The sequence below is a fragment of the Gouania willdenowi genome, chromosome 16, assembly GCF_900634775.1.
Source record: "Gouania willdenowi chromosome 16, fGouWil2.1, whole genome shotgun sequence".
NCBI lineage: Eukaryota > Metazoa > Chordata > Actinopteri > Blenniiformes > Gobiesocidae > Gouania > Gouania willdenowi.
Window position 1 is genome coordinate 32,226,784 of NC_041059.1, and position 21,087 is coordinate 32,247,870.

Here is a 21,087-nt window from a genome sequence, read left to right on the forward strand (position 1 = left end):
TTATGTATCTTTCTGTTGTCTTTTTGTGCATAAATGTTTGCTTTTTTTATATACTTTTTTATAATGTATGTTTTTTGGGGTCATGTGTGTTTTTGTATCTTTCTGTTGTGTTTTTCTGCATTTTTTGTACAAATGTTTTGTTGCCATTGTAGTGTGGTTCAGGAGTCATTTTGTGTATTTTTTGGGTAAATATTTAGTTTTATGTAATTTTAGTATAAATATGTAGTTTTGTGTATTTTGAGCCATTTTCATATTTTTGTTATATTTTTTGGTAATGTGTTTTTTTAAGTCATCATTATGTGTATTTTTTTATCTTTCTGTTGTGTTTTTGTGAATTTTTTTGTATAATTATTGTTTTTTGTTGCCATTGTAGTGTGATTCTGGAGTAATTTTGTGTATTTTAGTTTGATTTTATAGTGTAGTTTTGTGCATTTCTGTTGTCATTTTAGTGTATTTAGTTTAGTGTATTTTGAGTCATTTTCATATTTTTGTCGTTGTTTGGTGTATTTTTCTGTAATATGTCATTTTAGTGTATTTTTTGAATAAGTATTTAGTTTAGTGTATTTTGAGTCATTTTCATATTTTTTTGTCGTTTGGTGTATTTTTCTGTAATACATGTTTTTTCTCTCTCACGAGCGCTGCAGAGAAATTTGTAGCTTTCAACACAGCAGCCATGGCCGTCAATCACTTCCGGGTGAGGTCCGTCCGGTCTAAATAGTGTACGGTCAAACAAACATTTTGAAACGACATCATCACCAAATAAGCAACAGTAAAAAAAATATTTTTCCTCAAAAGACAAGTCCACAGGAGGGAGATTAGGGCCAAACTCAGCTGGCATGCACCGGAAGAGAGCTGTGCAGTGAAATAGATACAGTGCCCGTCGGAAGTATGCAATCATGTGGGAGCTTAAGTAAAGTTAATTATGGCCAAATGAGTATGTGTTTGAAGCTTGGATGTACAAAGTGGTGTACATTAGGGATGTAACAATTAATCGTAAGGCAGTTAAAAATCGATTCATAAGTATCACGATGGACATCGATACTTTGAAATTTGAATCGCAGTACTTTTTTAAACAGCAGAGGGCGCTATATATTTATCAATCAATCAATCAATCTTTATTTGTATAGCACCAAATCATAACCAATGGTATCTCAAGACACTTTACAGTAGAGCAGTCTTAAGGACGGACTCTTCATTTTATGGATACACACATATGCATATATACGTATATACACATACATATGTATCCCACACCCAACATGAATTCATCATGGCGGCAAGGAAAACCTTCTGTTAAGCAGCAGGAACCTTGTGTGGATCCCATTCCTATGATGAACAGCCATCCACGTTATGCTGTGTTGGGTGTGTGTAGAGGAAAGGGTGGAGACAGAGTTGTTGAGACTCTGTCACTCCACACTAAGGATCCCACGGACCTGCAAGACAAAAGCCAGAAGGAGTACAGGAGCAAACACACAAGGGAAGAAGCAGACATAGAGGGAGTGTTCGAGAGAGGAATGGGACCCTCTCCGGTCCCTCTCTAACCTAAATGACCTCTCTCTTAACGCCCTCTCCAACCTCTCTCCAACCGAGCATGCCAGACCCCCCCCCGGCAGTCTATGCCTATTGCATCTTAATTATGAGCTATGAGCTGGTTCCTAACTAAAAGCTTTACCAAAGAGGAATGTTTTGAGCCTAACCTTAAAGGTAGAGAGGGTGTCTGCCCCCCGAACCGTGGTTGGTAGATGGTTCCAGAGAAGTGGGGCCTGATAACTGAAAGCTCTTCCTCCTATACTACTTTTAGAGACAAATGGAACAACGAGTAGTCCAGCATTTTGAGAGCGTAGTGTTCTGGGGGGATTGTATGGCACTACAAGCTCCTTGAGATAGACTGGTGCCTGTCCATTTAGGGCTTTATAAGTGAGAAGAAGAATCTTGAATTCTATTCTATATTTTATGGGAAGCCAATGCAGAGAGGCTAATACAGGTGTAATGTGATCTCTTCTCCTAGTTTTAGTCAGTACACGTGCTGCAGCATTTTGAACCAGCTGAAGTGTCTTAAGCGACTTGCTCGGGCAGCCTGCTAAAAGAGAATTACAATAATCCAGTCTAGAGGTAACAAAAGCATGGACTAGTTTTTCGGCGTCGCCCTGAGACAGGATAGATCTGATTTTAGCAATGTTACGGAGATGAAAGAAGGCAGTTCTTGAAGTTTGTTTTATGTGAGAGTTGTAGGATAAGTCCTGATCAAATAGAACCCCAAGGTTTCTAACAGTTGTGCTTTGTGCCAGAGTAATGCCATCTAGGGCAGTTAGGCTAGCATAGGTTTCTCTAAGGTGTCGTGGGCCCAGTACAATGACCTCAGTCTTGTCTGAGTTGAGAAGAAGAAAATTTTGGTCCATCCAGGCCCTAATGTCCTTTAGACAGGCCTCAAGTTTAGATAGCTGATTTGTCTCACCTGGCTTCATTGATACATACAGTTGGGTATCATCAGCATAGCAGTGAAAGTTAACAGAGTATTTTCTCATAACACTACCAAGGGGGATCATATAGATACAGAAGAGGATTGGACCTAGCACAGAGCCCTGAGGAACCCCGTAGCTTACTTTAGTGTACACAGAAGACCTATTATTCACATGTACAAACTGGTACCTATCAGATAGGTAGGACTTAAACCAGTTTAGGGCAGTCCCTGTGATTCCAAGTAATTTGTCTAATCTCTCTAGTAGAATATAGTGATCTATAGTGTCAAAAGCTGCACTAAGATCTAATAAAACCAGCACTGACAGTTGTCCTTCATCTGAAGCCCAGAGGAGATCATTAGTTACTTTAACTAAAGCAGTCTCTGTGCTGTGTTGAGCTCTAAAACCTGACTGGAAGTCCTCGAACAGGCTGTTGTTTTGAAGGAAGTCACAGAGCTGAGCCGCCACAACTTTCTCAAGAGTCTTTGAAATAAAAGGAAGATTAGATATAGGCCTGTAGTTTGCTATAGTGCTGGAATCAAGAGTAGGTTTTTTGAGAAGGGGTTTGATTACAGCTACTTTAAAGGACTGTGGCACGTAGCCTATTGATAGGGATATATTTATTGTCTCCAACAAAGATGGGCAGACCAGGGGAATAACTTCTTTAAACAGCTTAGTTGGGATCGGATCTGAAAGGCAGGTCGATGGTTTGGAGGATGAAATAATAGAGTTAAGTTCCTGAAGTCCTAGATGTGTGAAACAGTTTAGGTTAGGCCTATTTACATTTAATGGTACAGCAGGCCCAGGTGAAGGCAGGGAGTGGCTAATTTTATCTCTAATCTTATGAATTTTATCGTTAAAAAATGTCAAAGTCCTCACAGCTGAGGGCTAGAGGAATCATGGGCTCAATAGAGCTCTGACTTTGTGTTAGCCTGGCTACAGTGCTAACACACTGTTATCCCTTCTCTTGTCCAGCAGTGTACTCAGCGGGTGGAATCTGCTACTACTTTCTTTCTGGCCGCCTTATACATGTTAATAAATGATTCCTTACCCCTATAGCACCAAAAAAAATTGTAATATTACGTGAATATCTGTAAAAGTCACGTTTTTCTATTAGCGCTGTCTGCTAGCATAGCTTCTCTTCTTCACTGCAAGATATCTGCATGCCAACTGACCACTGGGTTACCAGCGTCCTCTGCTGGTCCAAACAAATATCTGCCAAAAATCAATGCAATGACATTTTTTATAAGACCAATTGTTAAATACATTTTCAGTTGCACTTTCAAAAAGAAAAAGAACTCCTATGCAGTTTCGCATTGTTTACTATAGAACCAGAATTTAAATTATTAGGCTTCTTCATTTGTATTATTCCTTTATTTATTTCATTCAAGATGTATTTTTAGTTAAACTGCATTGTTTTGAATAGTTTATCAAGGGATTCTTTAGACAATGAAAAATAAAAGGAAAATACAGTATTTTCACAAAAAAAAAAGAAATATTTTTCAGTCATCATTTGTCTACAGTCCCATTTTGTAAAATAAATCGTGAGAGAATTGTATCATGAACCCAGTATCGTGAATCGAATCATATCGGGAGTTGAGTGAATCGTTACATCCCGAGTGTACATACTCTGTGCTCTGCAGTGTTATAAAGGGGTTTATTTGCGGGTGCAAAATAAAACAGCGTGTGCGATTTCCCCGGCTTAATTCTATGGGACATGAACATGATAAATGTGTTGTTTTTTTTAAACTCACTTTTATGTTTTTGTTTGGTGTATTTTTCTGTAATGTATGTTTTTTAGAGTCAATATGTGTATTTGTGTATCTTTCTGTGGTCACTTTTGTATATTTTTTGTATAAATATTTAGTTTTGTGAGTCATGTGTATTTTTTATTCTTTCAGTTGTCTTTTTGTGCATTTGTTGTGGTTTATTTTACTCATTTAGTATCTTTAAATAAATAAATACCGTGTGTGTTTGAGACGCTACTAACCAAACTCCATTGTGATTGTAGCGCCAATCAGAAAAACAACCAAACTGCGCAAAACAAAACGTAAAGCTCCAAACTACATGACTGAGTAAGTAAATTAAAGTATTATCTACTATTCGGCTGTCTTTTTAAAAAAAACAAATATCATTTTTTACCTTCGAACCGAGTGGTCAGAGCTTAGCTTCCATGCACGGCACCACAGAGAATCTGCAGTTTTCCAGGTGGAGTATTGAACAGGTTGAGGTCAATACTGACTCTAGTGAAACAGCGCGTTATTGAGCAACAGTTATATGATTTAAACAATGGGAAACGTGTCTGCAAAAGACTCACCAGTGGCTGACGGTTTCAAATGATCTATTCAGAGAGCTCCCATGTTTGAGACGCTAACGATAGCATGGCACAGGAGGAAGTGGAGTCGGCAGTGGCTCACACACACAAACATCAGTGACTAACGTCAGGCCCAATAAGTGAGACTTAAGAGCTTTGCTAGTTTATCAGTGCAAGCACGGCTACTCAGACGCTCCTCTCCGGTATAAAACTATCTTCTCTCACTCGTGCTTACAGTCCGTGTCGGCTTGGCTGTGTGCGCAGCGATTGGCTCTGGCTGCACACGTGACTCTTGCTCGCGTGAGGAGCTGTGTAGTGAAATAGATATAGATGGTGCGCTAGCGCCCCCTCACACCCTGAGGTCAAAAGTTGAATAGGTTTCATTTCGGGGCCATCCAGAAGTGAAATAAAATTAAAATAAACATTTTGAAATGACCAAATTACTCCAAAATAACAGATACACACACTCGGGATATTAGGAACCCGTTGACCGTGTTTCAGGTCACACTGGCACCGTGTTGGGGAGATATGTGCCACACACACACACACACACACACACACACACACACACACACACACACACACACACACACACAAATTGTATAGATGTAACAAACCAAATGCAGTCATTTTAAAGCTCAAGTTGTTCAAAAAACCAAATTTTCCTGAAATTATTTCAAATAATTGCATTGTTTTGAATAGTTTATCAAGGGATTCTTTTGACAATGAAAAATAAAAGGAATATAATACAGTATTTTCACAAAAAAAAAAAAAAAAAAAAATATTTTTCAGTCATTTGTCTACAGTCCCATTTTGCAAAATAAATCGTGAGGGAATCGTATCGTGAACCCGGGATCGTGAACACCAGACAGGCCTCCTAAAATAAACACCTCACTTCACTCCCAGCTGGTCTGGCTCACTCACTAGGTGCACCACACACCCATACCCAACCCTTGAGGGGCTGGATGGTGGGCCTGAGGGTGGAGGGTGCCGCCACTTGTGCTACTGAGTAGTGGCGCGGGGGCGGCATTCCCACCAAAAATTGCCCTACCAATCCCTCCAATTTTAATCGCACCTCAACACACCACCCCCCGGAGGGTGCAACTACCACGTCCACCCTCCAGATCTATTTGCACCACATACACATATATCCACAAAGGTTTAATTGCACCTCATACATTCACTAAACACACACACATTCACACAGGGGATAGGGAAGTTTGTACCATAACAAGAAGGTGGTTAGGATCACATATTTGGGCCTGTCTGGTTTGCCAAAAATGAAGAGACAAACAAAGGCATCCAATACTCCGGGAGAAAACACCTTGCACAACAATTTCAACCTTTCCTACCTGTTCTGTCCACTCCACTTTAGGTCAGATGTAGGGGTAGTTCTGCATCTAAACACTAGGGGAGCACCAGCATGAGTGTTGGCTCTAAGCTCCTCATGCTCCAACCTGGTTGGTAATCAGTCACACCTTTGTTGAGACACACAGACAATGCAGTGGAGGAGCTCAGGGATGTTGTTGGTGAGTGGCTTCAAGTTTATTGAATTTATATGGTTTATTTTTAAAGTTAAGCTACTAAAAGCAAGTATTTAAGTTGGATTATGTGTCATGTTAAAGAACACAAGCTGAGTGCTTGTTTGTATGTTATTTTGACCCAACTTTAAGTTAAATCTACATACATAGTGTTTGGCCTTACCATGTGTTTACCAGAGGGGTCTTAGTCAAAGCACATTAGGTTTACAGTTGATTCAATTGATATAAATATATTCTGATTTCATAGTGTAATTTATGTTAAGAAAACATCTCTAAAATATTAAGAGCAATAAATATTGGTTAAAAGTTTTAGATAAGTTTATATATAAAATAAAATGAATAAATAAGTTTATGGGTAAAATACATTGTTAAAAAGTTAGACTTTGATTAAAATGGTTAAAATAGGGATATCAAAGTATGATTTAATTTTACAATTAAAACTAGTTACATATCTTAGGTTGAAACCATTAAATATTAAGTAGCAGAAAATTCATTTATTTAAAAGATACATTATTTAAAATATAAGGTCAGATTGTTCATTCATTGGAAAACATTTGAATAGAACTCATTCTTCCTTTCTCTTCTTTTCACCCCTTTTTTTCTCAAGGTTTTCAACCTGCTGCTGCTGCTACAAACCTAAAACAAAACTGAATAAATGGTTAAAAGCTGAGTTGGCCTCACGTCTTACTTGTGCTCCATCCATGTCCTTTCAAGTTGGGCAAGCATTGTAAAAAATAGACTTGACAGTTGAAAACCACTCGTGAACCAGGAAGAATAAAAGATAAAAGGCTTTTAAAATCCAATTGTGGACGCGAGGGCAATGGCTGAAGAGAAGTCGATTAATCAACTCAAGAAGGAGCGGACAACCTCCAAGAGTCTTTTTACTCGTCAAGCCAATCATCTCTCACAGGAGGCAGATTCCATGGCTCAACAAGAATTATTGGATGAATTTATTAAATTGACCGACCGACTTGATGAACTCCTCAAAACAAATGACAATTATTTGGCAGGCATACTGTCAGACATGGTAAAAGAGGAGGAAGAACAGCAAGTTTTTGAGCATCAGAAGGAAATTGAGAAAACAGCTAAAGAAGCTGAGGAAAGATTCAAGCTCGTGAAGAATATGGTGCAAGAGACTTTGTGGACAAATTATGGAGAACAAGAAGTTATGGAAACCATTGAAGGGGCTGAAGAGATTGGACAGCGAGCTAAAGATTTACCTGTGACAAGCACTAATTTTGAGAGTTATGGTGTTCACATGGACTTATTGGGGAAAAGGCTCAAGGAAGTCAACGACACCATGCGTGCTTGGGAAAAGTGGATTCCTGGGGAGGAGAGAAGAACTCTCATTAACAGAATCAAAGGAACAAAAGCTTTGAAGAACAAGCTGGAACTAAGAGAGGCGGAGTTTTGTACTGCAAGACGAATCGCAAATCCAACTTCAGGTGCCAGTAATGGTGCAAACGAGGTAGCACTGAGCCCTGCCCCAGCGCCAACAAACCCAATTGTCAGAATCAAACCAACTGCACTTCCCATCTTCAGTGGTAACAGTAGGGATTTCTACAGATGGAAAAAGGACTGGGAGAACTTGCAAAGACAAGGCGAACCCACCGGATCTGTCGAAGTTAAAAAGATACAACTCGTGGATAGCATTGAAGACAAGATAATCAAAGACCTGAGACTGTCCACATATTCCTCTGCTGAAGAGATGTTCAGAGTTCTTGGGAACAAATATGGAAATAAGTCTGCAATTGCACTTGAGATACTCGAAGACTTGGAGAGATTACCCCCTATTCGAGGAAATCAACCACGCAAGGTCATTGATCTCATCCAGGCAGTTGAGAAGGCACTAACTGATCTCATTGAACTCGACAGCACCAGTGCAATAAAGAATCCACTGGCCATACGAAATATCGAAAGCAAACTCCCTGAATTTGTGAAACGAGACTGGATTGTTCATATGATGGAGCCAAGCAACGGCGTGACTAGCGAGAACCATTTCGACATGCTTGTGAGGTTCCTTAAAAGGCAGGAGGGCGTACTGGAAAGGTTGGAGCAGTTAAAAGTAACAGAGAAGCCTGACAACTTTCCAGCTAAAAGGCCAGAGAAAAGATTTGCCTCAACCAAGACCACAAAAAGGGAGCTTGCAAATACATGTGGATTGTGTGGTGATGAACGGCACTACAACAAACTCTTCTACTGCAGGAAATTTAAAAATCTAAGTGTACCAGAGAAGAGAGCCACACTGAAACGACTAGGGGCGTGCAAGATATGTCTTGGTTGGCATACAAGAAGGGAAGACTGCAAGGATACCTACCTTTGCAGGGATCAAAAATGTAGAAAGGAGGGTCCTCCAGATCATCATTACTTCCTTTGTCTAAAAGAAAGTGAAGCGCAATCACAGAAGTATTGTGATTTGAAGAAGCAAAGCAGTGCAGCTAGGAGCAACCTTACTTCCGAGCAGGAAAAGTTCCTGGAAGAATTGTCACCAGAAATGGCTGAAAGATGCAAGAAGGCATTCACCAATGCAAACACTCGGGTGGGAACTCCACCGTCGTCACAACTTCTGCGGAAAAATGAACTTTCCGAACCTCCTGTCATATTAATGCTCATGGAAGTCACAGCAAACGCAGGGCAGAAAGTCGGAACGCTCATTGACCTCGCTTCGGACACAAATTATATCACGCACAAGGCTGCTGAACGGCTCAGGCTCCGAAGTGAGGGAGTGACTTTAGTCCTGTACGGTGTTGGTGGAATGGCTTTGACAGTGAAAACAAAACGATATCTACTCAGAGTACGCATTCGCACTGCCTCGGGTGAACAAAGGTCACATGAACTTATTTGCTATGGACTAGATGAAATTGCAAAAGTCCACAAAGAAATCGAACCCATAAAACTTCAAAGATTTTTCCCTGAAGTCAATCTGGAAGACCTGAAACGCCCGAGGGAAGTTGAACTTTTAATCAGTCACCGCGAGGGAAGACTGGCTCCCCAAAGAGTAAAAGTTGTCGGGGACCTCGTCCTATGGGACAGCCCTCTAGGCAAAACAGTAGGTGGAGCTCACCCTGCTCTATTCGAACACATTGAGATTGCTGCACATCACTCAGAGACCCACTTCGCTCGATCGATGCGTACAGCTGCAGTCAAATATCGGGAGATGAGAGGCAACGGACCCCCATCACAAGTTCATCTGACAGGAAAGTTGGTGAACACATTTGTCGCAGCTGGCTCTACCAGAGACTTCCTTGATTGGTGGAGATGGGAGAGCATTGGTGCATCCTGCGAGCCAAGATGTGGGGGTTGTCGATGTGGCAACTGCCAGCCAGGGGGCAAAGAAATCACACTGGCGGAGGAAAAGGAGTTGGAGATAATAGAGGAGGGACTAACATACGTCAAGGCAGATGCTCACTCCGACAGTCCACATTGGGACACAAAGTATCCGTGGACACAAGATCCCAGCTCGCTTCCAAACAACATTGGTGGTGTTCGAGCTACTTTCCTAAGAACCGAAAAGCAGCTAGAGAAAGAGCCAGAGTGGAAAGCAGCATATTCCGGACAAATAAATGAAATGGTAGATCGACGTGCAGCAATAAAGCTTACTGAAAAGATAAAGAGCGACTGGAAAGGCCCTGTGTGGTACGTGAGTCATCTGATAGCCCCGAATCCCCACTCTGTCACTACTCCAGTCCGACTAGTATGGAATAGTAGCCAAAACTTCAAAGGGCTAAGTATGAATGACATACTGTTAAAAGGACCAGATGTGCTCAATCCAATCAGAGCTGTTCTGCTGCGGTTCAGGCAGGGTGTGCATGCTGCCTTAGGAGACATCAAAAAGATGTATAACTCAGTATGGTTGGAGGACCGTGAGATGCACCTTCACCGATTTCTCTGGAGAGACAATCCTGCTGATGGCATTGAGGAGTATGCCATAACCAGAGTAAATATTGGTGACAGACCAGCAGGGTGCATCGCACAGCTGGCAATGAGAGAAACAGCCAAGCTACCAGCATTTACTCACCTGGTGGAAGAGCGTAGAGTCCTTGAAGAAGACAGTTATGTCGACGACATACTTACTTCCCACAATAGTCTGGACACTCTTATCAAGATCACTCAAGGAGTAGAAGAGATCCTAAGGACTGGTGGTTTCTTCCTCAAACCCTGGGTATGGTCCGGTCAAAGTGGGAGGCAAATGGAAGTGAGACAAGTCCAGCACGACGATAAACATCACCAGTTGGGAACCCAAGGCAAAACTATCATTCTTCCAAATCAGAGGCGGGATGAGGATAACAGAGCACTTGGGGTTGGCTATGAAACCGAGGAAGACAAACTGTACATGCTTACCTCAATCAATTTCTCCAAGAAGAAAAGTAAAATGAGGCTTGGCAAGAATCTAACTAAAGAAGAGGTAAGGGTGGAGACACCAAATCCATTAAGCAGGAGAAAGTTGTTGAGCCAAGTCGCAGGACTCTATGATCCGATCGGTTTGGTCACACCCCTGAAGCAGAAAGGTGCTATTCTGGTACGACGGGCTTTCCAAGAAGCTGGTGGTGGAAGGATGACTCAAGAAACTTGGGACAAACCACTCTCAGAAGGCCTCAGAGAGGAGGCTATAAAGCTTTTCATAGAGTATGCAGCACTGAGCCTAATCAAGTTCCCACCAGCAGACTGGAAAGGCAATCCTGTAGCAATCACCTTCTCTGATGGGAGTGATAAAAGCTATGGCGCAGTACTGTACCTCAGGTGGCACACAGCAACTGGGGTTGAAGTCCGCTTTGTGGAGGCGAAGGCCAAGTTAACACCTCTTGACCAGAAGGGCGAAGCTGTTAAAGCCGAAATCTGTGGTGCTGTTTTTGCAGCTCGACTTCGCAAGTATTTTGAGAAGCAAGTGAGGATTCAAGTGGAGCAGTGGTTTCATCTAGTGGACAGCCAGACAGTACTAGGAGCTATCCAAAAAGACAGCTACGGCTATCAAACTTTCTTTGCTAACCGTGTTGGTGAGATCCAAAGGTCTACTCCTGCAACAGATTGGTGGTGGATACCTGGAATTCTAAATGTCGCCGACATCATAACAAGAGGAAGCTCAACTGAGGAACTGAGGGAAGAATCAACTTGGCAAAGAGGTCCAGATTTTCTAAAATTGCCAGTGAAAGTGTGGCCCATAAAATCACCTGGGGAAGTTGCTTCTCATGCTGGTGGAAATGTTGACAAACTCCAAAGAAAGTCCTTTACAGCTGTTGGTACCAGGAGCCAGGCCCAGAAGGATGCACGGCAGACACCTCAGCAAGATGATGTAAAGCCAGAGGGTAAACCTACTTGGTCCGCTCCAGTTGGCTGGGTTGGGCGACTCATTGAGATGGAAAGGTTCAGCAGCTTGCAAAGGCTTGTTAATGTTGTTGCTTGGATCAGACGGGCTGCTCAAGCATGGCGGAAAAAGGGAGGAAGAAGTAGAGATGAAGATAACATTCCTACCTTACCTACCTTAACAGCTGCTGAATGTCATGATGCCTTCAGAGATCTTCTTCTTGCAGCCCAAGAGGGTCAAACGTTTCCAGACACAGCACTCCAGAGGTTGGTTGTGTACCGAGACAGCGATGGACTCCTGATGTGTGGGGGACGCTTCCAATACTTTGCTGAAGAAAAAGCAACCGTTCCAATCCTCCCTTTTAAGCATTGGATCTCCACTCTGCTCGCCAGAGAAGCCCACAAAGCTAACCATGAGGGGATTGCTGGAACTCTCCTAAGAATGAGGAGCAAAGCGTGGGTAATCAAAGGCAGGAGACATGCTAAGCAAGTCGTGGACAGCTGCGTGATCTGCAGGAAGACTAAGGCAAAGACATGTCAACAGGTGATGAGCGACCTTCCTCCCGAAAGAGTGAACCCTGCCAATCCCTTTGAATACACCACTGTCGACCTGTTTGGGCCATACATGGTAAAGGACGAAGTGAAGAAGAGAGTTAAACTCAAAGTGTGGGGCACTGTGTTCTGCTGCATGGCTTCAAGAGCAATACACACAGACATTGTCAGTGATCAATCTTCTGAAGGATTCCTTCTCGCCTACCAGCGATTCACAGCCCTGAGAGGACATCCGAAGAAGGTATGGTCTGACCCAGGTTCAAACTTTGTCGGAGCCAAACCAGCGCTGGCAGAGCTGTACAAGTACCTCGACAGTTTGGACATGACACAACTGGAAAACAATGCATCAAAACATGGAACAGAGTGGTCTTGGAAGATCCACCCAGCAGACTCACCCCACCGAAATGGCGCAGCTGAAGCAGCAGTCCGTCTGGTGAAGAGGGCCCTTAACAATCTGGCAGGTGATGGAGTTTAGACCTGGAGTGAATTCCAGACAATCTTATTCACAGCATCCAACCTCGTGAACGAGAGACCAATAGACGCTAAAGTCCAAAGCAGAGAAGATTGCATTTGCTATGTCAGCCCAAACAGTCTCCTGCTTGGACGAGCGAACCCCAAAGGGGACTTTGCAAACTTCGACTTCAAAGGCTACCCCCACAAAAGACTACAATGCATACAAGCAGAAGTCAATAAATTCTGGAAAAAGTGGTGCCAACTTGCAGGGCCAAATCTATTCATCAGGAGTAAGTGGCACACAAAAGAGCGAAATGTCGCTGTCGATGACATAGTTTGGGTGGCTGACCAAAATGCTCTAAGAAACCAATACAGACTTGGAAGGGTGGTCGAAGTCAATCAAGATGGAAAAGGAAATGTCAGAGATGCCAGCATAAGGGTGGTTCCAAGTTATCCGGTCCCAATAATCCCTGCGAAACATCAAACAGCAAAAATTCCAACTACCGTCCTACAAAGAGATGTGAGACGCCTTATTGTTCTGCTGCCAGTCGAGGAACAAACTGCTCAGACCCCAGAGATGGTGTGACCTCCTTCTCCAGGAGCTCAAGTGGGAGGTGGTTTGCCAAAAATGAAGAGACAAACAAAGGCATCCAATACTCCGGGAGAAAACACCTTGCACAACAATTTCAACCTTTCCTCCTTTCCAACCTGTTCTGTCCACTCCACTTTAGGTCAGATGTAGGGGTAGTTCTGCATCTAAACACTAGGGGAGCACCAGCATGAGTGTTGGCTCTAAGCTCCTCATGCTCCAACCTGGTTGGTAATCAGTCACACCTTTGTTGAGACACACAGACAATGCAGTGGAGGAGCTCAGGGATGTTGTTGGTGAGTGGCTTCAAGTTTATTGAATTTATATGGTTTATTTTTAAAGTTAAGCTACTAAAAGCAAGTATTTAAGTTGGATTATGTGTCATGTTAAAGAACACAAGCTGAGTGCTTGTTTGTATGTTATTTTGACCCAACTTTAAGTTAAATCTACATACATAGTGTTTGGCCTTACCATGTGTTTACCAGAGGGGTCTTAGTCAAAGCACATTAGGTTTACAGTTGATTCAATTGATATAAATATATTCTGATTTCATAGTGTAATTTATGTTAAGAAAACATCTCTAAAATATTAAGAGCAATAAATATTGGTTAAAAGTTTTAGATAAGTTTATATATAAAATAAAATGAATAAATAAGTTTATGGGTAAAATACATTGTTAAAAAGTTAGACTTTGATTAAAATGTTTAAAATAGGGATATCAAAGTATGATTTAATTTTACAATTAAAACTAGTTACATATCTTAGGTTGAAACCATTAAATATTAAGTAGCAGAAAATTCATTTATTTAAAAGATACATTATTTAAAATATAAGGTCAGATTGTTCATTCATTGGAAAACATTTGAATAGAACTCATTCTTCCTTTCTCTCCTTTTCACCCCTTTTTTTCTCAAGGTTTTCAACCTGCTGCTGCTGCTACAAACCTAAAACAAAACTGAATAAATGGTTAAAAGCTGAGTTGGCCTCACGTCTTACTTGTGCTCCATCCATGTCCTTTCAAGTTGGGCAAGCATTGTAAAAAATAGACTTGACACTGTCGGGTGGGGGCCTGATCCCTCTGTTGATGGCTGGGCCACCGTGTAGAATGCAAATACATCAGGATGGTCCGGTCGGGCATGGTGAAGCGGTGGGTCTTGGGGGGCTTGGGGGGATGCTGCTGGGGGCTCTCTTCGCGGGTCTCCCCGGGCGGTGTCGGCCCGGCGGGGAGTGGGGGTGCCTCTTCCCTATGGGTGTGGCTTGGTCCTTGTCCCGTCTCCTGGTCACCTTGGGGGCTGTCCTCGGTGTGTGCTGTCCTTGCGCCGTCTGGGGCTGTGTCCTGCTTGACTGTGGCTGGTTCGTGGGCTGGGTTGGGGGGGGGTGCTCCGCGGGGGGCTTCGCCCGTGGTCTCGCCCTTGGGGGTTCCTGGTCCCGGGGGGGTGCTCTTGGGGACCGACGGGCTTGGCCGGCTGGCTTGGCCGGTCCTGGCGGGGGTCTTCCAGGTGCGGGCCGCGCTCTTGCATACCAGTGGGTGCGACGTGGGGTGGCCCCTGCTTGGGCGGTACTCAGAGAACCGCCTCTGGTTTGCGCGGTGCCGGTGTGGCGATCTGGCTGGGCTCTTGGGGGTGGGTGGGGTGGCGGGGGGACTTTAGCAATAACTGAGGCGCATCGCGCTGGCAGTGTCAAAAAAGGGTGACCTGGGGGCGCTGGGTCGGTGCGCCTGGGGGCTGGCGGTGCTGCGTGCAGCGTCCCCTCGTTGCCCAGGGCAGCCGGGGGTGTGGTCGTTGTCCTCGGGCGTGCTGCTCCCGGTCCTGCTTCTATTCCGGGTCCTTCTGGCCTGGGGTCCGGTCCCTGCTGGCTCTGGGCCCACTGACGAGTGCCCGCCGGCTGCCCGTTCGTCGCGCCTCTGGCCGTCTGCTGGGCGTGGGCCTTGGCTCCTCTGCTGGGGTCTCGGGCTCGTGTGCGGGGGTGGGGGTGTATGTTGGTGGGGGGCCTTGGGGTTGGGGGTGGAGTGCGCTGGCTCCTCGGCTTCTGAGTGCTTTCTCGGGTGTGTGTCTGTGGGGGCGGTGGCTGCCTCTCGGCTTGGTGTCTTGGGGGCGTCTGGGGGGCTGCTCGGCCGGGGAGGGGTTGCCTGGCCTCCCTGGCCCCCGCTCTTTCTGCTATTCTAGCTGCATCCTCGAGTCCGGGGCGGCGCTTGGGTTTGCAGTGGCAGTTTCTTGCACATACGTCGGTCTACGATGCACTAGCATGCCTTGGAATGTGGGATAAAACTTGTAGTGGGCTTAACTTTAGACACGTTGATCCCAAATACCTGTTTCAGGCATTACCACTCACTCCTTCCCTCTGCCCATAACCACCACCATTATAGCTAAGCCTCACATCTACAACTTCACATCTCACTCTCACTTTACAGTAATCAACTCTTCCCCACCCTTCCACTTCTCTACCTTGAATCGCTCCTCCCTGCTCTCTTTATTTAAAAGTAGGCCCAGATATGACACGGAAATATACCTCATAACTAATTGAAAAGAACACTGTTTGACTGTAATAATGTATACATAAAAACAAGTTCAATAAATAAAATATCTCGATATAGGCGATATTGTCTTTTTCCATTATGCCAAAAGAGAAAACTCAATATATCTTTAATTTCGATATATTGCCCAGCCCTACTTACAACATGCATGTTGTGACTGTCCAGCAAATGTACTAAACAAACAAGTATGTTGCATTGTACTTTTGGTTATATTCACTTTTTGTAAGCATCTGAAAAAACTTAAATTTGTATCTACTCTGAGTCAAAATGATCCAGATTGGAAAATCCCTTTTTTTGCCATCCAGGATCAGATAATTCACTTTACTTTTACTCAGGGCTTTTAGAGCAAATTTGAGTTAAAGGAGATTTATTAAAAGTGCAGATGTAAAATGATATTATGTCACAAACATAACAACTCAAATCTCAAGCAAGCTCTCAAAAAAATCAGCCGTCCCAGTATGACCAGTCCACCAGGATCCTGAGCCACATATTTACTCAGAGTTTCTTGGATTTTGTGTCAGCGGAAAGGTCTGCTCCGCCCAAGTCCGAATATGTGCATCTCTCCCGGGTAAAGTCAGAACTGCGCCCGCTAGAGGCAAAACACACAATCGTGGTGTTAAAAAAAGTGCTCATTTCATTGAATGAGTCCAAATATGTGGTTTGTTTACAGCTAGGGGCCGAATTGCGCCCGCTGGAGGCCACGGTAGTTTGGTGTGCTTCAGCAGCAGGGTCGGGTTTAATGATGGCTGCATTACGTAACGCGGCTATGATTTCTGACCCGCCCATTAAATCCTGAACACAGAAATTTGAAACAGTTTGTGAAGCCTAGCTCCACAATTACATTATATATGGTTGAACGGCTTTTTACATGTTTTAAGGAATACATTTTCTGACCTATTTAATGTATTTAGAAGAAAATGTCTGAGTTTGCTTTACACTTTAAGTTTGTTTGAAATTGTCTCTATGTCCTGACAGAAATTAGGATCTTATGTGCTCTGAAAAAGGAACAAAGAAAATCCATCATCTGTAGCAGTTGTAAACCTGTAATAACTTCAACCAATGGAAAAAAAGGAACTGTTTTTTTTTTTTTAAACTAATCACGTCTCTCTGTCTCCCTTCTCGTTCTCAATCCCCCAATATTATGGTAAAGTTTCGTGCTTACTTCCTGCTGAATGAGACAACAACGTTTCTACACAATGCAAGCGATGAGCTGCGCTGCTCTTCTGCAGCAGCTGTGAGCATGCATGTGAGTGAGAAAGAGAGGCTACATTCACAATCATGCTCGCTTTTGAAACTCACCTATCCTACTGTAAGCGCCATTTTATACAGTTAATATGTTTAGGAATAATTCATGCTTATATAGTATATATTATTTTGTATTTCATATTTCGAATATTTTGGTTAAAAGTAAAGGATAAATTTTACATGTCATATCTTGGTTTAAAACTATATACATTTATAAATGTTGGGCTATTTACAAAGAAAGCAAGAATGCATGTTCTGCCATAAGAGGGCGCAGTTGTGTTGTCTTTGCCCATGAACAGGATGTTGTTATTTAACCTGTCGAAGAAGAATAAAAAGATGGCTGACGGAGCAACACGGTCATTTTACCGTGCTGCGACGGATAAAGTTGTCACACGCGTAAAACCAGCCTCAGTGTCAGTCATTTCCCGAAGAGGTTAAGCTCAGAACAAAAGAAGAAACTAAGGAACCAAAGATTAGCCTCTACACCTACCTTTAAAATGGACAAAAGGAAGAAGACAAGATCCAAATACTTCCCCAAAGTGAAATAACTTCAGTTTAAGATGATTAATGATGTTTACCCTACAGAAGTATTATTGAGACATTTTGGATGTTGGTTACTGTGTCTTTTGTGAAGTCAGGACTGAGGATTTGGATCATCTTTTCTTTTTGTGTGACATAGTACAATTCAACTTAATATGTTCACTGTATTCAATGTGAAATTTAGCTTTTTTTGTTAATGAAAAGATGATTGATTTTGATGTGAATAATATTGTTTTGTTCGGCTATACTTCATAAATGTTGGTTCTTTAAATCCAAGCCTAACTTTAACCACTGGAGGAACGAGCTTAAACTTTTTGCACATTCTCTCTCTCTTCATCATGGCAGAAACGCCTCTAGACTGGTTTCATTTATTGTTCAATTGTCCAATCTGGTGTTTGATTGTACAGTCAGTACAGTGTTTTGCCCCTTGGTTAATTTTTTTTCTTCTTCTGTCTTTGATTTTGTGTTCCAGCTTTGTCTATAATATGTAGCAGTGTTTTTTTTTGGCTCAAGTACCCCCTTTGCCTAACTAACACATTTTGCTTAGAATTCTGTGAAAAAACATCTATAGACCACAATGATGGAATGAATGAGTGATAACACACATTTCAAATAAATGTAAATAAGTGGAATGAAACATTATCTAGTGACTCCTCCTGGATAGATTTATTTCTATAGTTTTTTTTTTGTTTTTTTTAATCATTTATGGTCATCTCCCTCTTGATGTGGGACCAAGACTGTATATTTAGTTTGTGTTCAAATCAAGATCTTTTTTTTTTCAAACTCTTTTTATTTCAACTTTTAGAAACATCCAGGCACATAAGTACAGCTTGATTATATGATTATGCATTCAAATATTTGCATTGCACTCATAGTACCCAGATACAGAAACTAGTAACAAAAACATGATAATAAAAAACAAAAACAAAAAAAACATACATACTGTACGTAAGTATACATATAAATACACACATACATACATATGCATATACACAAAAGGCATGAATGAATGAGAGAAAAAAAAAGAAAAAAAGGGGGGCGTGAATAACAAATTGTTTAATATTTGTCTTTTATGGTCTAATTGTTATTATCTAAGTAGTCTATAAAATATTGCCATATTAGATAGAAAATGTTTACTTTTTCTCTCAATATAAATTTTATTTTCTCCACTTGTAGAAGTTTCATCACTTTCTTATGGAAGCCCGTTTCCGCCAATAAAAAAAAAAAAAAAATCACCAAGGAAAGTCATAATTATGGGAAACAAAGTCATAATTATGAGAAAGAAAGTCATAATTATGAGATAGAAAGTCATAATTATGAGAAAGAAAGTCATAATTATGAGAAAGAAAGTCATAATTATGAGATAGAAAGTCATAATTATGAGTTAGTTAAGTCATAATTATGAGAAAGAAAGTCATAATTATGAGAAAAAAAGTCATAATTATGAGTTAGTAAAGTCATAATTATGAGATAGAAAGTCATAATTATGAGATACTTAAACACATTCACAGCAGCTTGTTCATGTGGTGAGCTGACACTGAGAGATGCTGATAAGACTATCAAAGACTACTTTAGACGGGGCTTTACAAATGATGAAATACTTTGTTTGCTTGCAAATTCACATAAATATGCTGAGTAAACGCAACCTTGAAAAGATACTAAGCAAAAAGAGGCTCTGGCGTTGAAAGGATAAAACTGATGTGGCTGAAGTAGCTCAGTTTATTGAACAACAAATGGAGATTTCTGGTCAGTGTCATGGGTACAGATGGATGTACCAAAAATATTTCTATCTCACGATTATGACTTTACTAACTCATGATTATGACTTTACTAACTCATAATTATGACTATTTCTCATAATTATGACTATTTCTATCTCATAATTATGACTTTCTTTCTCAAAATTATGACTTTCTAACTCATAATTATGACTTTCCTTGGTGATTTTTTTTTTTTTTTTTTTAGTGGTGGAAACGGGCTTCCATACTTTCTAGATCATTTCTATCATAATTTTGTGTGCTTTTAGTGTATTTGTGTTCTTTTTGTTAATCAGTATATTTTTCTCTTACTTTGTGTTTTTTGTTGTCGTCATTTTGTGTGTTGTTGGAATTGTTTAAATACGTCTCTCTTAGTGTTTGTGTTTTTGGTGTCGTTTGGTCGTTGCTAATATTTAACATATATATATATATATATATATTACTAAAATAAACTTTGTCATCTCTCTCGCGCGCTCGTTCATACTTGTGTAACACTGTGTGCGTGTGTGTGTGTGTGTGTGTGGGGTGATTAAATAACCAGTTTAGGATCTATTGTGTAGAGATGCTGGCCATACATAGAGACACAGTTGGCTGTGTTCACACTACAGATCAATTCCGAGACACTAAATAAATGTTAATATTTTTTACATTTATAGCTTTTGTTTGTTTGTACATTGTTCAAAGTCACTAGTTTTGGTAATGTAAAACACGTTTGTCGTGCCAATAAAGCTAAAGCTGTTTTGAATTGAAGTGAGAGAGATGGGCACACACAGAGTTAGCAACAATACAAAGAATAATAAAAAATAAAGCCAAGACCACTGTGACTTTTTACCTTTGGTGAGTTCATTCAGTTCCACACCTGACAGCGACCATAACTATACCTTATATATTCCGTTTCCGTTTCTTCTTCTTCTTCTTTTTCTCGCGTCATCTTCTTCTTCGTGTGTTTTTCGTTGGGTTGACACCTTGACGCACTACCGCCACCTTCTGTCCTAGAGTGTGGATTACAATGTAAACTCTGAACGTGTCGAGATAATCTATTTAAACTAAAAGTAAAACCGACATGCTCAGTAATAATAATGCATTGGATTTCATATAGCACTTTATCACAGACACTCAAAGCGTTTTACAGAATTAAGGCATTATTCGTTCACTCCACACTTAGTGGTGGTAAGCTACTATTGTAGCCACAGCTGCCCTGGAGCAGACTGATGGAAGCGACCCCCTCCGACCACCACCAACACTCACTCAAACGCTACATTATTACTCGGCAATGTGGGTGACGTGTCTTGCCCAAGGACACAAGGACAGACACCACTGGCACGACTGTCCCCCACTGTGGCACCTGTAATTCTGTGGTCTTCCATCCCCCTACTAACCAGGCCCAAACCTGCTTAGCTTCAGAGATCTAACGAGATCAGCCAATGACAGGCTGGTATGGCCATATTCCATATTACAGCGTGTGAATTATTGATTTCTAGTTAATAAATGGTGCTTTGTTTTATTTCCACCAAAGTGCTTGTTCCCAAATTGCTTTACAATATCAGCTCATTCACACACCAATAGGACTGAGCTGACATTCCAGGCACCAGTTAACCATTGGCAGCAACTCAGGGTTGAGGGTTCAGTGTCTTGCCCAAGGACACTTGAACACACAGACAGGTATAACCTTGGGAATAAACCCCAAAACCCTCAATCTGTAGATATCCCTTCTACCACCTGAGACACTTTATAATATAATAATTGTGGAATAATAATAAATCATTTTATATATTTCTATCATAATTAAATTATAGAATTATA

At 41.6% G+C, this 21,087-nt stretch overlaps 1 protein-coding gene across 8 annotated transcripts in view; it reads right to left on the reverse strand.

Annotated features, from left to right (window-relative positions):
- ppox (protoporphyrinogen oxidase) overlaps positions 1-20,226 on the reverse strand; it is a 49,225-nt gene extending 28,999 nt beyond the window's left edge. For 4 of the 8 annotated variants that reach the window (XM_028471733.1, XM_028471727.1, XM_028471726.1 and 1 more), the window contains exon 1: positions 20,117-20,206. The gene's annotated coding sequence lies outside the window, so the exon portion shown is untranslated. Of the gene's footprint in view, positions 1-16,237; positions 16,332-20,116 lie in introns of all 8 variants that reach the window. The other 4 variants (XM_028471731.1, XM_028471729.1, XM_028471728.1 and 1 more) reach the window with 3 other exon arrangements.
- Positions 20,227-21,087: the final 861 nt, after the last annotated feature.